The sequence below is a fragment of the Panicum virgatum genome, chromosome 7K (assembly GCF_016808335.1).
Source record: "Panicum virgatum strain AP13 chromosome 7K, P.virgatum_v5, whole genome shotgun sequence".
Taxonomy (NCBI): domain Eukaryota; kingdom Viridiplantae; phylum Streptophyta; class Magnoliopsida; order Poales; family Poaceae; genus Panicum; species Panicum virgatum.
This window is the reverse complement of record NC_053142.1, coordinates 39,940,722-39,963,360: the sequence shown is the minus strand read 5'-3', so window position 1 is coordinate 39,963,360 and position 22,639 is coordinate 39,940,722. Positions and strand designations below refer to the sequence as shown.

Here is a 22,639-nt window from a genome sequence, read left to right as displayed (position 1 = left end):
TCGGTCCGGTCCATGGCGTGCCAACCCGAGAGCGGCAGCGAGATAGACAGCGCCAGGACGTAGAGGGGAAGAGCGCTGACGAGGTGGCCGTGGAGAAGGGAGAGGGAGAGAGAAGACAAGAGTAGGTGATGACAGGTGGAGACCACATGTAAGTGAGGGAGGGAAGAGTTCGGATGATACTGGATCCTGCATGCCAGTAAAAAAAACCACCTCATAAACCACTTTTAATTATTCGAGGGCAGATTTATCCGGTTTGTTAAAATTAGAGGGTGTAGTTGCATGTCTTTTGAGTTCAGAGGAGGGTTATTCTAACTTGGCGATAGGTTCAGAGAGGCAAAACGTACTTTTTTCTTTAAAAAAAGCAATCTTACGAGCAAGTGGAAGGGTAGAAAAAAATTGTACTCATTTTTTACTTTTTAGAAACGAGGTGGTAGACGCATCTACTGGCCGTAGAGTGTACTCCCAGAACTAAAGATAGCGCTGGGTTGCTGGCTCCGGATACACTGCTGACATCTGGCGACTAGTTCACATGGCCACGATGTGCCCGGACGTATTGGCTGCACCCAAGATGACGTTGACGGCGACCTGTCTCGCTCTTTGGATAAGCAGAAGGCCAGAGACGATCTCCCTGGGGCATGGACACAGCAAACTCGTCCTCTCCGGTTCTCCGTCAGGCTGCATTTGCTGCTGCCAACCTGCCACAGGAGTGAAGTGTTCACCGTCAGCCACCAGCTCCACCACACCGTCGATCCGCAACTCAGCATGTTCCCTTCTTGACTAGCAAAGCAATGATGGTGGACGACCTGACGATCGACGCGCTACTCGCAGGCACCATCTACCTGGTAATTACTCGACGCGCCAACCAAGTACATCATCTACCTGATGCTGGCGATGGCCATGGTCTTCAGCCGCCGAGCGCAGGCCATTCGAGCGAAAAAAAAACGGGCGAGGTCTCTACAATGCAGAGTACTCCATATACACAGAATGCTGCACCAAATACCTGCACAGTGCCATCAACGTTTCCGATGGCCGCCAGACCATTCTGTACGACCTTCCATCTTGCGGTCCCATGCATCCGAAACCGCAGCAGAAATTTCTCTATACTGCACACTGTACACTAGCCAGTCAGCCACAGTGCAACGCCATAAAAATACGACCAGTACATGCTCAAACGAAAATATTTGCAGTTTCGCAGGGGCGCTACACCACAGCCCTATGAACAAGTAGGTGCGTCCGTGCAGGATATACACACGCCTAAAACATGTATTTTTTTACTTCACGCATGCAGTTGTATCGACCAGTTTGTACAGCAGGAAACGATCATACTTCGGCCCCGTTCGCTTGTCTTGTCTCGGCTTGATTCGGCTTGTTTTCTCTCACAGAATACTATTAAATCAGCCGGCTTTCAGATCAGCCGAACACCCCCTTCCTCAGGTGTAATTGTAAAGAACGACGTACGCTCGTGAGCGATCAGCCTCAGTTTGCCGGCTCCACTTGCTTCCACGCATTTGCCGCCTCCGATAGCTCTTGCACTTCAATCGTGCTCCTCAGTTCAGTCTCCGTGATAGGATGTGTAGTGGAAACCTCATCAGCAGGAGCAACTGGGCTCAACTGACCCGAGTCTGAGCTGTGACCTATGGACTGACTGGACATGTTGAGTGCGTGGCAGTGTGGGTAGTAGTAGGTTACATGAGGAAAATCTTCTTTCCTTGCCAATCCTGCAAGTTCACGTATCATGCAATGTATCCAATTCTGTAGCTGCAACATGTGAGAGAAAAATGAAAGAGCATTTTTGGTTTCCAGGAGGACATTTGGTGATAAACATACCATTATGCATGACAGCTGCCACATATCAGTGCGTACGACTGCGATGGGTCCTCCCCCAACAAGCAAAGCAGCAATCTTTGCAATCCAGCTACCATCACTCGTTCCTGAGCCTTGATAATGCTCCACGACTTTAGATGGCCGCATAGATTCCATGCCACCACCCCCAACTTCATTTGATGTGTCCTGTTTGTGTATGAGCAGCTATGGTGCTGCTATAGCTGCTGCCTTTTGCCTTTGTTTCCTTCCTATTGCGCAGACCATTGGGGGGAATTACCTCAACCTCGCTGCTTCTAGCCTGTGCTGAATCAGACTTCGCTTCATCTCCCATATGTACCTTAAGGCCGGTTTCTGCACCCATTTTAGAGGCAAGAACTGAAGCTGCGGCTGCCTTTGCTGCAGGATCAAGGTCATATTTCTGCAAATGTTCAAGTTAGTAGATACTTCAACACTGTAAATTTGTTTTCAGTTGTCACAGTCGACAAGGAACACAACAAAAATGAAATGTCAATTACATCCACATTAGAGTTCGTGGGAACACAACGAAAAATGAAATGTCACGTACATGCACATCAGAGTTCGTGTACATAGGTATTGACTGCTGCTTACCTGAATAAGCTCCTGGGTCAGGTAATAGTTTGTTCTATCCTTTAGCTCATCAATCTTTGCTTTCCTCTCAGCTCTCAATCTTTCAAGTGTTTGCTTATCCTTCCACTCCACTGTGCATCGGGAAATAAAAAGGGTATCATTATAATTGTATTATTTGATAGGATCAAAACTAAGTTTTAGTTTATAATTTTAACTATGAATCTAAAATCTATGTGGTGGTGTTTTAGGGCATTAGTCTGGCATCATTTCAAATAGATTTTTTTTCTATCATCCTATAACAATAAAACAGAACTGCTACTGGCAGGCAAGTCTTTTGTTAGTCCATGCTCCAGAAAATAATACATGTTCACGTTAATCAATCATTAGGAAATTTGATTATCCAGACATATAATAAGATTATAAATGGAGCATAGCTAAAGGTCCTTTTGGTGGTAGAGACCAACATTCAGAACAGTTCATGAGTTTCAGCTGCAGCTAATACAAGGACATCAAACGCCACAAAATATTTAAAAAAACAAATAGGACTTGTAGGAGGGAAAATAATGGATATATTTCTCCAAACCCTATAAGGGTAGGATATATAGATCCTATACATGGGCCTTTAGATGGGCCTCACATATACACCAACACCCCCCGTAGTTTGAACTATCGGCGCAGCGGTGTTCAAGACTGGACAAGAAGAGAGTACAAAGAGAGTACAAAGGGCAAATACCCCCCAGCAGCCACAACTAGCCAACGGCTACGTTGAGGCTGGAGCGAAACTCCGAGAAAGTCGAGGAGGGCAGTCCCTTGGTGAAGATGTCAACCTATGCAGCGCGAATACGGATACGCGTATCGGTATCGGAAAGATACAGATACGCGGATACGGCAATTTTCTAAAAAACCCGATACGTGGATATGTTTTACTATTTTTTAAATAAATAAATAATGGCACATATTAAATTTGTAAAAGCAGTAAATTACCTACTATCCTAGCGTTAGCGGCCAACTAGCCCATCTAAAGACCCAATGCTGATTTTTATCCTACCGGTCAAAGTCTCTCCGTGTTCCCAGACCCAGCACATGGTGGGTCCTACCAACCTTATCGCCTCCGCAGCAGTCATCTCCTCCCTCTGTTCATTTTTCTTCCACCATTTTGGGTGTGTTTAGTTCGCGAATACTTTGCGAAAAAGTTGTTGTAGCACATTTCGATTTTATTTGGCAACTATTGTCCAACCATGGAGTAATTAGTCTCAAAAGATTCATCTCGTCATTTACAACCAAACTGTGCAATTAGTTATATTTTTAACTACATTTAATACTTCATGCATGTATCGTAAAATTCGATGTGATGTGCGTCAGTGAAAATTTTTGGGAATTTTTCGCGGAAGTAAACACAGCCTCTATCACCTTCTCTTTCTCATTTCCTCTCCTCTCTCGATCTAGATTTCGAGTCTGCGCAAGAGACATGACGGGGAGGCACGAAGCAGAGGCGGAGCTCCCTCTCCATGCGCGGAGGGTGCAAGGCGACAATGGGGGCTTGCGGGCTCCCCCTCCCCCGCTGCCTACCCTCCTCCTCTCCGCTCGGCGCGGACGGCCGCGGGCGGAGCGGCGCGGGCGGAGCGGCGGAGGCGGGAGGAGCGGCACGGGTGGCACGCGGCCATGGGAGGAGCGGAGCAACACGCGGCCGTGGGCGAGCGGATCAGCGCGAGCGGACCGAACGGCGTGCGCGGCCTGCTCGTCGCCGTTGGATACGTATCCGTTCGTGAGTTTCCAGCGTCACTGTTGCAGGGATACGCGGACACGCCGTGGATACGTATCCCGGCCATATCCCAGGCGTATCCGTGTCGGATACGTATCCGACACGGGATACGCACCCTCCCTGCCGTATCCGTGTTTCTGAGATGTCAGCAAACTGGGAGGTAGTCGGGACATGGAGTACCCGAACATCGCCGATGGAGACTCTGTCGCGCACGAAGTGTAGGTCGATCTCCACTTGCTTCGTCCGCTGATGCTGGACGGGGTTGGTGGAGAGATACACGACGCTGACGTTGTCGCAGTAGACGAGCGTACTCTTGGCGAGCGGGCTGTGGAGCTCCACCAAGAGCTGTCGGAGCCAGGACGCCTCCGCCACGCCGTTAGCGACAGCACGTTACTCCGCCTCAGCACTGGAGCGGGAGACAACCGGCTGCCGCTTGGACGACCAGGAGACCAGGTTGCCGCCCAGGAAGACGGCGTAGCCGGAAGTGGAGCGACGACTGTCCAGGAAGCCAGCCCAGACAGCGTCGGTGCAGACCACCAGCTCAGCAGAGGACGGGCGGTGAAGCACCAGGCCGAGGTCCACAGTGCCACGGACGTAGCGGAGGAGACGCTTCAGCGCAGCAAGGTGTGACTCCCGGGGATCATGCATATGGAGACAGACCTGCTGAACAACGTAGGTGAGGTCCGTCCTGGTGAAGGTGAGGTACTGCAAAGCGCCGGCCAGACTCCGGTAGGCAGTTGGATCAGCCACCGGATCACCCAGATCAGCAGGCAGCTTCACCTGAGTGTCGACAGGAGTAGAGCAGGGCTTGCAATCAGTCATCCCAGCCCGCTCCAAAATATCAAGTGCGTACTGCCGCTGGTGAAGGAGAAGACCAGACGGGCGAGGCTCAACAGTGATGCCCAAGAAGTGGTGGAGCTGACCCAGATCCTTCATAACAAACTCCTGCTGCAAAGAGGAGATGACACTCTGAAGCAACTGTTGACTGGAGGTTGTGAGCACAATGTCATCGACATAGAGCAGCAGATATGCAGTCTCATCCCCACGGCGGCAGATGAAGAGAGACATGCCAGACTTGGCCTCGGTGAACCCCAATGTCAGCAAGAACGTGGCGAACCGAGAGTACCAAGCCCGATGAGCCTGCTTCAGACCATAGAGAGACTTGTGGAGCCAGCAGACCATATCCGGACGACTCGAGTCCACAAATCCCGCTGGCTGAGAGCAATAGACAGTCTCTGATAGTGTCGTGAAGAAATATATTATTCACGTCCAGCTGGTGCACAGACCAAGAGCACGAGAGCGCAAGCGAGAGCGCAGGCTTCACCACCGGGCTGAAGGCCTCATCATAGTCCACAACAGGCCGCTGAGTGAACCCCCGGAGAACCCAGCGAGCCTTGTAGCGCTCCGGTGTGCCATCAGCCCGACGCTTATGCGTCCAGATCCACTTGCTAGTCACCACATTGCAACCAGACAGACGCGGCATGAGGTCCCACGTTTGATTGGCAAGAAGAGCCGCGTACACCTCTTCCATCGGTGGCGGAGAGAGTCGCGGCCTGAGACGCCATCCGCCGAGTCACCATGGGAAGAATATGCCGAGGATCCCGATGGATGACTGGCGTGTGGTACACCGCCGGCTCGGCTCGAGAGCGAGTCAGCGGCGGCGGCGGCGGCAACGGCTCTGGTGTAGGCGCCGCAGGAGCCTTCGGAGCAGGCGGCGGCGCCGTTGTTGGTGCCGAACGACGCCGGTACACTTGCACCGGCTCAGCGTACCACGCAGGTGCAGGGAAAAGCACCGGGGCCGCGCGTGGCACAGCAGAAGACACCGGGTCCGCTCGCGGCATGACCGGAGGTCCGGGGGCCGCGCGTAGCGCGACCGCGGGCACCGGGGCCGCGCGCGGCGCAGTAGGGATCACCGGAAGCGGTGCTGATGCGCCGAGAAAACCTGCAGGGAAAGGACAAACAGGTAACGATGGCTGAACCACCGGGTCAATCGGAAATAGAGACTCCAGCTCGGGGTCAGAAGAAGGTGTGAAGGAGGTGGAGTAGGGGAAATCCGACTCGTCAAAGACGACGTGTCGGGAGATCAGAACGCGACGAGAGGTGAGGTCAAAGCATCGGTACCCCTTGTGGTCAGGGAAGTACCCAAGAAACACACAATGAGTCAAGCGGGGCGCCAGCTTGTGAGAAGCGGTGGCGGAGGTGTTAGGGTAACACGCACACCCGAAGACCCGAAGGTGGTCGTAGCGAGGAGGGGTACCGAAAAGAGCGTGGTGTGGAGTGTGAGCAGGAGAAGCAGAAGACGGAAGACGGTTAAGCAAGTAGGTGGCGGTGTGGAGGCTCTCAGCTCAGAAGCACTGGGGCAGAGAGGCCTGGATCAGAAGGGTGCGGACGACATCGTTTGTTGTGCAAATCATCCGCTCAGTCTTGCCGTTCTGAGGAGAGGTATACGGACAAGACATACGCAGCCGAACACCCCGAGAGAGGAAGAAGGAACGGGAGGTGGAGTTATCAAACTCACGCCTGTTGTCGCATTGGACGGCCTTAACGGTGAAGCAGAACTGAGTGGACACACAGACAAAAAAAATGGAGGAGGGTGGGAAAAGTCTCAGACTTGGCGCGCAAAGGGAAAGTCCAAGAGTAATGAGAGAAATCATCCACCACGACCAGATAATATTTATAGCCAGACATACTGAGTACAAGAGATGTTCACAGGTCAGAGCGAATAAGATCAAAAGCATGCGCAGCATGCGAAGAAGAAGAAGAAAAAGGAAGTCGAACATGACGACCTAACTGGCACGCATGACAGAGGTGCTCAGCAGGAGCCCTAGTACTTGGAACATTGGTACTACGACTGAGCTGAGCCAAAACGTCGCGGCCGGGCTGTCCAAGCCGGCGGTGCCAGGTGGTAGAAGAAGGCGTCACGACAAAAGCAACAGACGAAGAAGAAGAAGCCGAAGGCGTAGCAGCGGAAGCAGAAAGCCGAAGAGTGTAAAGGGGCCCCAGACTGTCACATCAGAGGAGCGGACGCCGGGAAGCCGAATCCTTCACAGTAAGACCAGAAGAGTCAAATTCGATAGAATAGGAGTTGTCAACAGTAAACTGGCGAATGAAAAGAAGGTTGTGAACCATCTGAGGAGCAACAAGAACATTAGGAAGACGAGGAGCAGAACCCACGACGGTGACAGGAAGACAAGACACATCACCAACCATGATGGAAGAAGGACAAGAGGGGTGTGGGGGTCGGACGGAAGAGAGGATACCGGCATCAGGAGTAGTGTGGAACGATACACCCGAGTCGGCGATCCACTCGGTGCTGACCGGCGGCGTCAGTCCTATGGTGCTGAAGGACTGCGCCAGAGCGGCCTGGTCCCACCCCCCAGGCCAGGTCGGCTGCTGGCTGGGCTGAGCGGGCGGGGTCCAGGACGGCGCGAAGAGTGGAGCAGCGCCGGTGAACATGGCCGCCGACTGGAGCTGAGGATGAGGCCCCCCTCCCGGACCCTGGAACGGCTCGCCCTGGGCACAAAAAATCGAGAACCGAGGACCGAACCGAAAAAACCGAGAACCGGAGCCGAAACCGAACCGAAACCGAGAATTTCGGTTCTTCTTCGGTTCCTGATTCAGGAACCGAAATACTCGGCTCGGTTCGGTTCCTGGGCTCGGTTAACCGAAGAACCGGCCTCATCCACATTGAGCCCATCAACTATATCTGGCCCAAGGCCCAACAAGCAAACAAAACCCTAATCCCCAACCCCAGCCCAGTCCCGCACCCCTCCTCCTGCCTCCCGACCCACGCGGCCACGCCCCGTCCACCCTCCGCCCCTCCGCCCGCCCCGCAGCCGCCACCCGGCGCCCTCCTCGGCCGCCCGTCGCTGGCCCCCGCCGGCCCCGTCCCCGCCGGCTCCGCGGCCGCAGCTGCCCGCCGCCTGCCACTACCCGCCCCGGCGCCCCGTCCCCGCCCCCGTCTCCCTACCTCCCCCCTCTCGGCGCGGCGCCGCCCCCGCCCCCGCCCCATCTCCCTCCCGGCGCGGCAGCCGGCAGCGCCCCGCCCCGCCCCAGTCTAGCCGTCTCCCTCCCTCCCTCTCGGAGTCCCGGCGCAGCGGCGCCCTGCCCCGCCGTCTGGCCGTCTCCCTCCCTCTCGGAGTCCCGGCACAGCGTGCGGCCGTGGGCGCGCACGCCCCGGCCAGCGCCAGCCGCCGCCGCTTCGCTCCCGCTCCATCCAACCCGCCGGCCGCTGCCGACGCCGGCACGCCGCCCCCGGAGCAGCTCACGGCAGCAGTGCTCGCGGTGGACGAGGCAGAGGACGGCGCACCTCCTCCCGTCCTCTGTCGACCTCCTCTTCTCGGAGCGCGCGGATCCGCTTATGCGTGGCTGCGGCGGCCACCCCAGGCCCTAGCAGGCGCGCGGCCAGCGCGTGCACGGGCTCGCCAGCGCCGCGAGTCCGCGGCGGCCGGCGGCTCCATCCAATTTTTTTTATTTCATGAACATTCGGTTCTTTCGGTTAGAACCGGAACCGAACCGAAGGAACCGAAACTGAAATTTGTCGGTTCCTATATCTGAAAAGAACGGATTGGTTCCTATTTTCTTGGAACCGAATTTTACAAAAAACCGAGGAACCGAACCGATCGGTTCGGTTAGAACCGGACGCCCAGCCCTAGGAACGGCCACATCGAGAGGCGCCCTGACCATGGGTTGCTGAAGGATGGCCAGGGCATACCTACAGGGGCAGGGGCAGGAGCGGGAGCCGGAGTCGGAGGCGGCGCGCCCCAACGGCCCCCACCGGTACCGGTACCCCCAGAAGCAGGGCCACCAGTGCCACCACCACCCCATACCCCGCCCCCCCCCCCCCCCCGCTGGCGATGTCCACGCCCTCCCCCTCCCACCTCCGGTCTGCCCGGCGAGAGCAGCACCAAGGAGGGGGGTGGCAGGAGCCGGAGCGGCGGAGGAGGCCGGTGGAGCAGCAACGAGCGTGGCGGGGGTGGGCAAGGACGATCCGGGCGCGAGACCCCTGGTGATCTCCTCGAGGGCGAGGTCATCCCGGACCTGCAGGAAGGAGGGGAAGGGCCTCTGGCGGGCGATCCAGCTCTTCAGGTGGTCGTAGGTGCTGCTCAGGCCCCGCAGGACATTGAGCACCACGACCCGATCGGAGACGGGACACCCGAGGTTGTGAAGAGCATCGGCCATGCCCTTCATCCTCCGGCAAAACTCACCAACGGAGAGGTCCCCCTGCTTGAAGGTGCGGAATGTGGCGTCGAGCTGGAGGGCACGGTACTCGGTGTTGCCGAGGAACTGCCCCTCGAGCGCCACCCAGGCCTGTCGAGCAGTGCCACCGTGGGTCCTGACGAGGTTCTGAAGATCCAGAGAGTTGGTCCCGAAGATCCAGGACATGGCGACGCTGTCGAGGCACAGCCACACCGCGTCCCACGCCGCGATCGGCGTGTCGAGGAGGACGTGGTCGTCGAGGGCGTAGCAGCAGAGGGCGAGCAGAACCTAGTCCCGCCAGCGTCCGTAGGAGGAGGACGTCGGGTCGAGGAGGACGGTGACTAGGGCACTGATGTTCTGGACGCTGGCAGCCTGGAGGTGGAGCTGGGCGACCATGGGGTCGGTCGGGTCGAGCCGGGCTCCAGATCCAGCGGGCGGGGCCTGGTGGGAGGAAGGGGCGCCGGGCTCGGGGTCGACGGGCAGCTGGCAGAAGGAGACGCGGAGGAAGTGCCCCGCCTCGGCGACCCGGAGAGCGGAGGCGTCGGCCGCGGCTTGCTCGCGCTCCAAGGCGAGGGCAGCCATGCGGACCCGCTCCTGGGCCGCCGAAGCCTCCGACTTGGCGGCGAAGAGGGCCGCGGCGAGAGCGGCGTCGGCCTGCTGCCCGCGGAGGGCGGCAGCGGAGAGCGGCGCATCCGCGGGCGACATTCAGAGCCTGGTCCACGCGGCATCAGGCGCGGCGTCGGCGGCGGGCCGCTTGCCCGCAGCGACAGCGGCGCGGTGGGCCGCAGCGGCGGCGGCGGGATCCTGCAGCAGCTGCGCCACGGCCTGCAGGACTGCCGGATCGATGCCCGCGGCCTGCAGCAGCTGTGCCACGGCCCGCAGGGCGGCCGGGTCGACGGCGGCGGCGGGCAGCAGGGGGCCCTGGTGGGCTGCGACGGCGGCGTCGGCGCACTGCATGGCGGCAACAGCGGCCGGATCCGCGGCGGCGGCCTACTGCAGGGCAGCAGCTGCGGCCGGATCCACGGCGGCGGCCTGCTGCAGGGCGGCGGGCACGGCTGAATCGGCGGCGGCGGCCTGCACGACCAGGGCGGCGGCAGCTGGGCGCCAGGCGGCGGCGCCAGCAGAGGAAGCAGCAGAGGAAGGGGAGGAAGAGGGAAGGGGAGAGAAGGAGGAGAGAGGAGGGGGCGCCGGCGCCGCCATGGCTGCCGGCGGAGGCGGCGGCTGGGAGAGAGGAGAGAGAGAGGCTAACCATAGGTTAATGATATCATGTAGGACGGAAAATAATGGATGTATTACTCCAAACTCTAGAATGGTGGGATATATAGATCATATACATGGGTCTCTATATGAGCCTCTATACATTGGCTCACATATACACCAACAGGACTAATTATTAAAGACAGTAACTGAAAAGGCCTTGGTGTTCTCTTCTCTATTCCTATAACTTTATATAAATGGAAGTCATCAAATGCATTAAAGCTCAAAGACTGAGGATAGCAAATCTGAAAAAAAAACAATTGGTAATCAAAATAGCATGTACTTGATAAATATGAAAAGTTCTGACAAGAGTTCTGAGATATTTACACATGCTTGTGAAGTTTACGAGTATTGAATACATCATTGAGGATAGAGCTGGCAAAAGAAACATAGGCAGCACTCGAATAGCCCTCATCTGCCAATCTAGATCCTCTGATTTCGTCATGATGATTGCGTAAACTACAGCTCCAACCTGAGAAACCATCAATTACGGAACAATCAGAAGATGTTGCTGCGATGCTTAAAACAAACAAAGAAACTGTCTCTGTTTAAGAAAATATCACAACAGAGTCAGTCTATTACAATGGAATGAAATGAACCAAGACAGACAAACCCATAGAAAGACATGAGTAGTTAGTGTATCAAGACTGGACACAGATAGGCATGAGCAGCCAGTAAGAGATAGCTAAAACCATTGACAGGACACAGATTGGGTAGCCTGTTTCATGACAATGGCCAAATGCTCCATACTTAAACTAAGTAATCCATCAAATGCAAATGTGATCACAGGCAATGACATATTTTAGCTGAAACTCCTGTTTATAGATGTTCATGCTTCTGAGTTCTGATGCAATAAATAATCCATTGAAATGCTTTCTGTTCTCCATAATTAGTAGCAAGTCACGAACATCGTATAAAATACAAAGGAAGTGAGGGACCGAAACTGGCGACCAGAGGGGGGGTGAATGGGAGCCGATCAAAATTTCTTCCGAAATCTGAAACGTCGGCCTATGTCCCAAAATCACCGCACGCCCTCGGACCTAGGTCAGCGAGAATAGCTATGGACAAGCTATCTCGAAGCAGAAGACCCAGGTCGCAGCGCGGAAGCAAAAGAGCCAACACGATGCAAATCGCAGAACTGAACTGCAGAGACCGGTCAGACCGGTTGCACAGACCGGTCAGACCGGTCGGGCTGGGAAATTCAAACTGCAGACCACCCAGACCGGTTGCACAGACCGGTCAGACCGGTCGCTCCCAAACAGCCCGCCAACAAAGCTCCAAATGTCAAATCTCGAGCAAACGAAGTCCAAATCCAACGAAACTTGGTGGAAAGCTTCGCATCTACCCCATGAACATATTCCCAAAAGATCTTTTCCAAAAGATTCACGGATCGAGAGAAATCGAGGAAAGATCAAAGAGAATTGGGGTTTTCTCAAGAACACAAAATCTCCAATTCGTGAGAACTCTCGATTCTAGTAGGTTTAGCACTCGGCTAGAAGGATTAGAATCGTCACAAAGAGTCCATCAAACCACGAATTCAAGGGTTGGTCTCCTCCAAACAAGAAACACACCAAAAGAGGAGAATTAAACCCAAAACGCAAGAGAGAAGGGGAGGACGAGATGCTCAGCACACACAAGTGAATCTCAAACAAATTTCATCCATTAATTTCAGAGGAATTCACCTATATAAAGGCTAGAGCCATCCACCCGTCATCCACCCACTAGATTGAAGAGAATAGCTATAATCTAAACTCTCTTTGCGTTGGAGTCCTTGGCCCTAACCTAGAGCAGAGGCTGGGAGAAGGAAAAACCCAGAGAAAACAAAAGACTCAAGAGACTCACAGCCACGGGCTGGTGGGGGTATTTATATCCGGTTGCTGCGGCCAGACCGATCCAGGGGACCGGTCAGACCGGTCGGGTCAGCAGCACCCTGCTGTACAGCTTCGATCGACGGCGGAGCTTCTTTCTTCGACTCGAAGTCTTTGCTGCGATGCCGCCACGTCGACGAAGTCTTTCTGCGGTTTTGGAGGGTCCGTGAAACCCGGGTAGGTGGCCGGTTTTGAGAAAACCGCCAAAACCTCACGCGCGGGAAGATTCCCACCTGCACGCCGTGGCCCTAGACGCCGTTCCCGCCTCGGCCTTCTGACGGTCCTAGACGCCACCCGACGCCCGTCACCTCCTCGCCCGCAGCGAGGCCCTAGACGCCGTCGACGCCCGTCACCTCCACGACTTGGCGTCTTCAACCGCCGTCCGCCTCCTTGGTTTTGTGGCGCAAACCAAGAAACCCGCCTTCCGTCGCCACTTGCGCCCTCGATCCAGGAGTGGACGCCGCAGCTGTCACCCGGTCCGAGCTCCGGTCCCGGCTGCCCTTCACCGCCGTCCACCGCACGGTCCATCGGCCACAGCACCTCCACGGCAGCTCCCCGTCGACACTCGACGCCCGTGTACCTGCAATCCAAAGACCAAGCACACGATCACACCGCACGGTTGACAATTCACTCATCACAAGCAGGATAGAGTACTCTCGTTCCTCAGGAAGAACACCATGCCCTTATTCTCAATCAAACTACCTTATAAGTTGAAATTAAAGAACAGAGAACAAAGATGTTGCCCCATTTCATTGGTTTTGAGCTTCCGAAACATTATCAATTTAAAAGCCTTGGGATACAATATCCTGCAATACCAAAAAAAACCACAACAAAACTACATACACTTTGTCACCCAACTGAGGAGAACAGAATACCCCAAGCAGCTGATCCTAACTTAAAACTGATTTTAAGCATGCCAAAAAGTCAAGAGCTACAGGCCACCGTATTTTGAACATGAACTGCTATTTGATGAACAAACTGGCACCGATTATTGAGTTGAGGACTCTATAGAGCCACCAGTCCACCACCACCATCAATGCTGAGTTGAGGACTCTATAATGTGATTATATCCCGTTATTATTTGTCACAATCCTACAATTTTTACTTTACATGGATCCAGCAACTAGTAAACGACAAAACAAATTCAAATTTCAAAATGAACAATATTCAGTTCATCATACCAGTAATATGATTTAACCAAGATGCATGGGCATTGGCTCCAACCAAACTTCTCGATCAGTCTAGAAATGAATCTAGCTATGTTTTCCCCAGTAGCAGCACCTGTGTTGATAATTTAATCCCCAAAATGCTACCATGGTATTTACTATTCGACCAGGTATAAGTTCAGACATCATAAACAATCTTCAGGTCATGATCTCAGTCTGATCCTTAGATTCGTTACTACCGAATACAGATAGACCAAAATTGAGCACCCACAAAAGGAAACATAACCCAAGGCGCATGCAAATCGAAACATAGGCCACAAACGCGCGGCACCAGTAAGCAAGCCGAAGCAACGTATCCCAGGCAGACGCATCCGAGCATCAGATTTTACAGAAGTAACGCGAAGAGAAGCAAACCGCGGCGAGACCTCGCCGAGGACGGAGAGGGCGATGAGGTTCCGGACGCCGCGGCGGGAGAAGTGCGCCCGGCGGCCCATGCGGGCGAGCACGGCGGCCTCCTCCTTGGACAGGTTCCGCAGCCGCTTCTCGTAGTCCTCGCCCCGCCCGCCGAACAGCGCCCGCCAGATCCTCCCCAATACCCCGGGCCCCTCCCTCCTCTCCTTCTCCTCCTTCCCCTTCGCCTCCGACGCGGCCGCCGCCGCCGCGGATGACACCATCTCCGCTGCCTCTCCCGGAGAAACCATTGCGCGGGTTCGATCTGCTGATCGTTGCCGGATCCGACGAGGGGCAAGGAGGAATTTGGCTTCAGCGGCGCGCGCTGTCGAGCAGGGGTTTGCCTTTCGAAATCGAGACAGTTTATCTGGACGAAATGGACAGAACAACAGGACACGTGTTCTGGCTTTTTTTTTTAAGAAAACACGTGTACGAGTAGTGGAGGGTTAGATTGGAACATGTGATCTCGTTTCGAAACTCGTAGGCTGAACCGCTGAAGCCATTCCCGCGCTAGGATGTTGGTAAGGCCATTTCACCTCGAGTTTGCATCAAGAGAACACCTCCAGCTCCAGTTACCCCGTCAATGCATTTTCCTTTCTTTGTACAGCTTGTTTTTTGGCATACCTTCTAAACTTTGGCCGTAGATGGTAAAAACACTATAAAGATAGATAATATAAAAATGATATTAGTTTATTCATAAAGAAACCAACTATTATAACATGTAACTTTTTTCTATTTAAAAGCTATTATTTTCAGAGATATTTTTGGTCAACGATGAAAATATTTGACTTTGATCAAATCTAAAAGTATTTTAGAATGGTGGTAGTACTGTTTTTAGTGTTACTAACTCCATTCTAATACGCCAATGACTCCAGTGGCCGTAATTTCTAGCTTTCGCCCCTATATCACGTCACACGTGTGGTAGAGATGGTGTGTGCATCAAACATTTTGTTGTTGGGAAACAGCTTCCGGTTAGTGTCTTTAATACACCTTTCCTCTCCTGTACAGAAAGGAACATTTCCCTAGCCATGCTGCTTTCTGTTTCTGTCCTGGCCTCCTGGGCTTCCAGCGAATACAAACCTTCTCGAAGGAGGATGAGTAATGAGTTTGCCAATGTTAATTCAGGCAGGGGCTGGTCGACGTGTTGTCGGGTACAAGTCTAACTGTGGAGTAGTTTGAATGTTGAAGGTTCAAACTTGAAACTATTTTTTTAGCAAAACCCACTAGACTTTATTAAGGGCAGAGTATTATGAGTTACAAACATCCATTGGCGGACTAATGAACCACACATGGTGGCCTAAACCTTTATCAAACAGCTTCTAGCAAGAACATCAACTTGAAACTCATTTGGTCTCAACAAAAAAAAATGGAACATATTTGACGTCTCACACAATCACACTGCAGAAGAAGACGGACGGATCGGACAAACAAGAAAAGAGGCAGATACAGGGGGCCTAGGCCTAGCTGTATCATGATCCATAGTTGGGAACTTGGGTTGGGCTCGTAGTTCTCAGTGGGCCAACCTTGTTGGGCGCGCTAATTGGATCAGAAAGCCAGGGTGAGTGGGACATATGTATATGTAGGCCCAGTACTGAAGAGGTGCTCGAGATTATTTGAACCAAAGCCCTGGCCCATCTAAACCGGCCTGTAGGCTGTAGCAGTAGCGTCATTGAGGCTGAAGGCTGAACCCGTCAGCGTCACTCTGCGAGCGAGCCGGATGAAGGCTGGCTGAATCTTGTTCACGTCTTTATCTGGGGCTCCCGCATGCCGGTGCCAACAAGAATAAGCAAGCACGCACCTTGCCTTGCCCCCACCACGACGACGGGGCCGCGTCGCCGGCCGCCGGGACGACGCGCGCGGCGCGCTGCCGTGCCGCCGACAGGACAAACGCGTACAAGAGGAGAAAACGAGCTCCGAGCAGCCATGGCCCCGCGTGTTCTCTGGCCTGCCGGCGAACGGGCCCACGCCCCACCAGGTGACTGGTGTGCTGGTCGTACTAAGCTCGTGTTGCGGAGAGGCACCGCGCCCGCGCCCGCGCCCGCGCGCGGTTGCAGCCCCGCGGGGAAGCAGCAGGACCCGACCCTGTGGAACTCTCTTCGCTCCGGCGCCTCCGCTCAAGGACACGCGATGCGACGCGTGCAGGGAAAGGGAACGGGAGCGCGGCACACCGATGCCGTGCGCTTAGTCTTGTCTCCGAGGCCGGAGCCCCGACGCGCGGTTGGTAACATCTGCCCTCAGGCCTTGAACGAGGACGCGCAATAGGACAAGCTTGTGCAGTTGTGCTGTTGTGCTTGTTGCCCACTGATAGAAACGCAGGACGACGGCAGTTCGTGCCATGCACGGACGTAGGAGAAAAATTCAGGCAAGCACACATGCAGCACCATGCCTTGCCGCCTGTCGCTCAACAGCAGCGTGACCACTACTGGGAGAGAATCCGTACGTGCTACAGGAGCTTTATTTAGTACCTGAGTACCGACTCCGACTATTCCCCAGTTCAACACGGGTACAGTAGCAGTTGTTGACTGGCAGGCGATCAGGTACTAGCACCAGCAGCAAAGCGCCTGCCGCGTGGTCCGGTCCGGCGTCCTACGAGGCCAAGCGAGGCATCAGACAGCACGTACAAGCAAGACAGCGCCCCCGCTCCGCTTGGTCCAAAGCTGCAACGCCGTCACGCCGACAAGGGGACAGAGGGGCCACTAACAGGCCCGCACTCCAGCTCCTCTCCTGCGGCTGCTCGTCACGAAACGCGCGAGACAAATCTTCATCCCGGGAAAATTCCACGGCCATTGGCACTGCCAGTCACATCTCTAAACCCTCTGTTTTCACTGGCAATCAGCTGGTGGACTGGATCTTCCTGCACTTTCTCCCTGGGTGGGTGAATCCTTGCCGACCGATGTGTGTGCCCGTGTGAGGTTTCAGACTTTCAGCTGATGGGCTAAAGGCAAATCGAGATGATTTTGATGGAATGACGCAGGTGTTTTTTTTTTTCAACGCCGATGGACAGCGATCCCGAATCCGCGGGTGCGATTTGCAGAGAATTCTCCGGCAATATCGTGGGAGAAGAGCCGGGGAAGCACTCAAAAGTCAAAACGACTCGTGGTCACTGCTGTCTGTCGAAAGCCATCGGTGAGCTTCAGACCGTCCACAGCGATAGGACGAAATGGAGGAGTAAATCTACTGTTTGGCACTGTAGATGTACTGTTTGGCACTGTAGACAGAGAGGGCGTGGGAAACGAGGCAAGAGCAAATTTGCTCTTGCTCTTGCCATTGTGGACAGCCTCAGTGAGCTGAGGATCCATACTGCCGACAAAAAAATTCTCCCCACTGTGGGCACGAAATGGCGTTTCGGGATCCAACGAGATGCACGAATTGCCGCCAAAAATGCTTGTGGGCAGCAAGGTTCCTGCTGTCGATCTTTATCATCTTCAACTTTTCATCATCATAGATACGAAATTCGAATGAGGATCAAGATTGTAGAGCAGAATTATTTATAGATGTTATTCTTCACTTTGTTTAACGTTTAAGGCAAAGGACCGAAAAAAAGAAACGATCTTTGTCCTGAAAGGATCGAGATTCCCAGGACCTGATCCGGACCATAAGATCCTAATAGAATTCCACCAAATCGGAACGAGGAACCAAGCTGGATCCTATTAATTTCATAAGAGTCATATATAAGATTTTCTAGGCATTCGTTGATTTGTTCGAATAATTTGCTCTTTTAGAATGAAAGTATACGTGTGGCTTTACCGGTTCGACCGTGGTAGCATCGCACGTGCCGTTTTCTTGTTGGAGGGTTGTCTTTAGGGAGTCTTTCTTTCTATGCATGCGTTTTAATGGTGGTGAACGGAACTAAAGATAAAGTTGTGTTGTAGTTTGCTACAACTTGATAAATTTTGTCACGTCGTCTGTTTCTTTCAAACTGTATAGGATGTGTGTGGTCTATCCTAACCGTTGAGATCAAGGGGGGAAATATGAGATTATATACATACAGTCCTATGAAATTGGCTGGAACGCAGTATATTTTACTAATATCTACAATCCAATGATATATAGATATATAACAATTAAGTTTATAATTTAAGATATGTTATTTTACTCTTTTGCGTACGTGTTGTGCTATGTTGAGTAATATAATAATTAATATATTAGATCTTTCAGATGATAGATCTATGATGAAATATTCTCGAATGCATCTGCGAGTGCTCGAAAGTCAACCATTTATTTGAAAGCAATATGCTCCTTTTTTAGAAAGAGAAGGGGCCATGTAAAGCTCGCTTTATAATTTTATTAGTCCACTTATCATTCGTAGGATTATCTGTTCGTCGCGGAGAGTAGCACAGCAAAGCCTTTAATGTGTCCGACCCGTCCTATAACTTGACCTTATCGTTGTGCTTCCAATAACTGGCAGCATCTGCGAGTGGTAGGCAGTATTTTTTTCGGCTGCGAGACGTCTGTAATGATTTCGTCAATCTCGAGGATTTACAAACTTAGTCTTTGAAGTTGCTCATAGGGGTAGAATTTACGTACAAAAGTTCATAAGGGCAAGTGTGTGTTGTGAGTTTCTGAGTTGTAATATCATATCAAATCTAAAAGAACAAGACTCTATGTTTTCTTGTAAAAATAGAAAGAAATAAATGTTGACTATCTATCCACCAAAAAGGAGCCATCTTTTCAATCACTGTCGCCGAACATTTGAGTATCACTTGTCCCCTGATAAACTTCACATAGGATAACTGTTATATACCATGTCCATGCTGTTAGATGAGTTTTTTAGTTCATAGATAATCCATATTATTATTTTATATCTATCAATTTGCCTAGTAACTGTGGCGGGCAAAAGCAAAGTGCTCACGGGGAAAGTTGGCAAAGTAGATGTTTTTTGTTTTCTGCGAAGGAGTTAGAGGCGAATAGGTTCCTTCCGATTCCCTTCTCCTTGACTTTGCAGCTCGCCGCTTAACACTAATCCGCACCGGCCCGTTAAAGTAATCATGGCGGCGAGCATTGATGCTGCAAGTGCTCCCAAATTTTTCAGGGTGAATGGAAGGAGGAAGACACACGAACCAAATCGTGACGAACCCGGGTGAACCTTCGGGCGCTCGGCCGGTCCTCCTGTCTCCCGCTTTAGCGAGCACGAGGTAGAACTAGATTTCCATAGGAACACCACTGCATGACAATAGGAATTGGGAGTGGGATGCCACCTTTCTTGCACAATTGGAGTAAAGCAACCAGTTGCATTTCCATGCAAGCTGTTTGGCAAAGATTAAGGGGATTGCTTCAACGAAAGAATAAGGGAGAACACAGACAGTGGTATAATTCAAGTGTTCCATACAGACGGACTCAGAAAAAAATTTAGAAATATGGTACATCAAAGTAACGGTTAACTTTATATATTCAGAGTATACCCACATAGAAGTGAGAATTAAATCTGTTTTCTCTAGAATTAGTGACTGTTCGTCTACAGGAAGCTGAAGTTGTATTGATCAGGGCCAATTTTCCTGGGTAATCTTCCATTAGAAAACACGGATGTAGATGATTTTGGAATGTTCTCTGGACCAAATGATTTGAAAACACATACAAATTGTTGAGTACCTGATCATCCAAGTCACCAAGTGTGATAGAACTGACATAAGGAGGCTGTCAGACCGCAATAATGAAGTTTAAATAGGCAGAACTTTGGAGGCATTTCTTAGCTTCATGATTTGTAGGTATGGTTGCTGATAAATAAGCGAAGAAGAAAATAGCATTAGACTATTGCATAAATCTTTGCAAGACAACAATGACATCGAGGAAATCAGGGAATGGATGTATATGCCAGTTACATAAGAGATAACAGAAGGGAAGGTTGGTCAATAAATGAATAAATGATGTCAAGATTTCATATTACAGCATTCTGATTTACTTGAAAGGTTTCTGAAGAAAAGTGATGTCTTCACAGTTCCCACAGTACTGGTCCGGTCCATATGTAGTAGATCTTGTCTTAATTGAGGTAGAAAAGGAACTATGGTGCTCTGATTTACTGCAAAAAGTAATGTCAAAATCCTTTGGATTTAGGTTGAGTGCCTGATTTGCTCAAAGAGTATTCTGCCGGATGAAAGGGTGCAATGTTCAGTTAATCACTGTGATGTCACCTTGCACAAGTCTTGTTCTGAAAAAACAGACGGATGCTGCCCTCGGCATGTGAGTTATCTGAAACCAAGCTGTAGATCTAACATTTCATTTCATGCATAGCCTTGCAGGTTTCACTTTTTAATTTTACTGGTTGCAGTCAGGATATATAATTGAGTAGTGTCGATCTTGTGATCAAACAGCAACATCTTTTGTAGACGTTTTGCTGATTTTCAAATATGAAAGTTGTAGTAGTGTTTAGGGTTTAGGGGACTCTTGATTGATTCAACCTTAGTATTCTTGTCAGAAAATGATACTAGGTTGACAAAAACCATGATGTACTAGGGATGTTTATTTGCGCATTTGATTGGTAAAGTTCTATTTACTTTTAGAAAAATTTCATATAACTGACTGTGGTGTATCTTCTTTTCTTGTTAACTGCATAGATATGTTTTTACTGTAAAACGAGGACATCAAGACACCATGTGCAACGCACAGTGCCTATGTGTACTGTATGTTTACTGAAGCCGAATAGGATGATCGATTCTGAAGATCTTTCAAGCTCAATGATTTGTTGGAGTATTTGGCCATCAACAAGTGAGGTTGATGCCATGCTTCATGCACGTTATTTTCTGCTTTGTTTTCATTTACACATATATATTGTTAGCATCTTCAATGCATGCAAAATACTATAGAAGATCACATCTGCTTTTATTGAAACTAGTCAGGTTGGCGCGCTACGCGCGCCTATAGCAAAAACGTGGACCTAAAATATTAATAGAAAGATATTATCCGTTACTATGTTCGAAGCAACGTCGTATCGATGTATTGAGTTAGATCTAAAAATTACAGTAAAGCGGCATAGTAGTTTTGTGTCTGAGAGCGCGTCAATCTCAAGCATTGTAGTATAGAGGTACAGATAATTTTTTCTTAGAAATTTTTTTTTGTGTCAGTAGGTATAGTTTAATTACTTTAGTAGGAAAAAAATAAGATTAGAAATGAATGAACATTTTAATTATATTTTGTGGATTTACGGAGGGAAATCAAAACCCAAGAAGTAGTATAACTACCACATGTAAATGTAGTATACAAAATTTAGTTATTATTTTTATATGTAGGAAGTAGTTAAATATATTTTGTATTGTCAAATAATAGAAGAAAAATATTTTTTTAAGATAAAGAGACTAACTTAATAGAATCGTGGGCCCCACGTGGGTCCCGCCTGAAGAGTACATGGGTCCACGTGGGTCCCGCCTGAATAATACGTGGGCCCCACGTGAATAGTATGTGGGACCCGCATGAACAGTGCTCGGGTCCCACGTGGGCCACGACTCATGAGGAGGCCCCAAATCTTGGCCCTTTAGTATATGTAATTAATTTGTGGATTTACGGAGGGAAATCAAAACCCAAGAAGTAGTACAACTACCACATGTAAATGTAGTATACAAAATTTAGTTATTATTTATGTATGTAGGAAGTAGTTAAATATATTTTGTATTGTCAAATAATGGAAGAACAATATTTTTTTAAGATAAAAAGACTAACTTAATAGAATCGTGGGCCCCACGTGAGTCCCGCCTGAATAGTATATGGGTCCACGTGGGCCCCGCCTGAATAGTACGTGAGCCCCACGTGAGTCCCGCCTGAATAGTACGTGGGCCCCACGTGAATAGTATGTGGGACTTGTATGAACAGTGCTCGGGCCCCGCATGGGGCCACGACTCATGAGGAGGCCCTAAATCTTGGCCCTTTAGTATATGTACTTAATGAGAGCTGATCATGGCCGGTAGGCTCTAGCTAGCTGCCCACCACGTGCCCGCCGGTTGGCGAACGGTTCCTGCGCCGCTGCTGGCTGCCGCTGAGGGACCAAGCGCGTGTGTCAGCGGGCGGCCCAGGCCCATCCCGACGGCCGGCGCCTGAGTCCGAGTATGAATGTTTGATTGCATTCGAATTCGATTTAGTAAAATTTAATATTATTTATATTTAATTTCGTGTTCAAATAAAAATATAAAAATAAATATGATGTCAATAATGTCTGTTGGCATTCCATGCGTTTACGTGCTCTAACCGCGAACCCTGAGACATCGCCCACTGTGCCGCCTCGGGCGGATGCGGCAGCGGCAGCGGCAGCGGCACAGTGTTTTGACGAGGAATTCGGGCAGGAGCAGCAGAAGGCCGCCTTCCGCGTCGGGAGTCTGCCGCCGCGGCGGCCGGCCGGGAAAAGAAGTGCCCGGCCGGCAGCAGTGTGCCCCCGGCGCAGGTGGACGTGAGGGATTTCTTTCTCCTTTTCTTTTCCCCGTTTTGTTTCGGAGCTCAGGAAAGCGTCCCATCGGAGGCCATTTCCGTTGCATTTTCGCTAAGAAAAGTCGGACAAGAGACAGGGACGGGTAGATTAGACGGGAACCAAGAACGGGAGCTTC

General features: G+C 51.4%; 1 pseudogene; it reads right to left on the bottom strand.

The window, feature by feature from the left end:
• Positions 1–1,431: 1,431 nt before the first annotated feature.
• LOC120642461 lies at positions 1,432–14,558 on the bottom strand (annotated as a pseudogene).
• Positions 14,559–22,639: the final 8,081 nt, after the last annotated feature.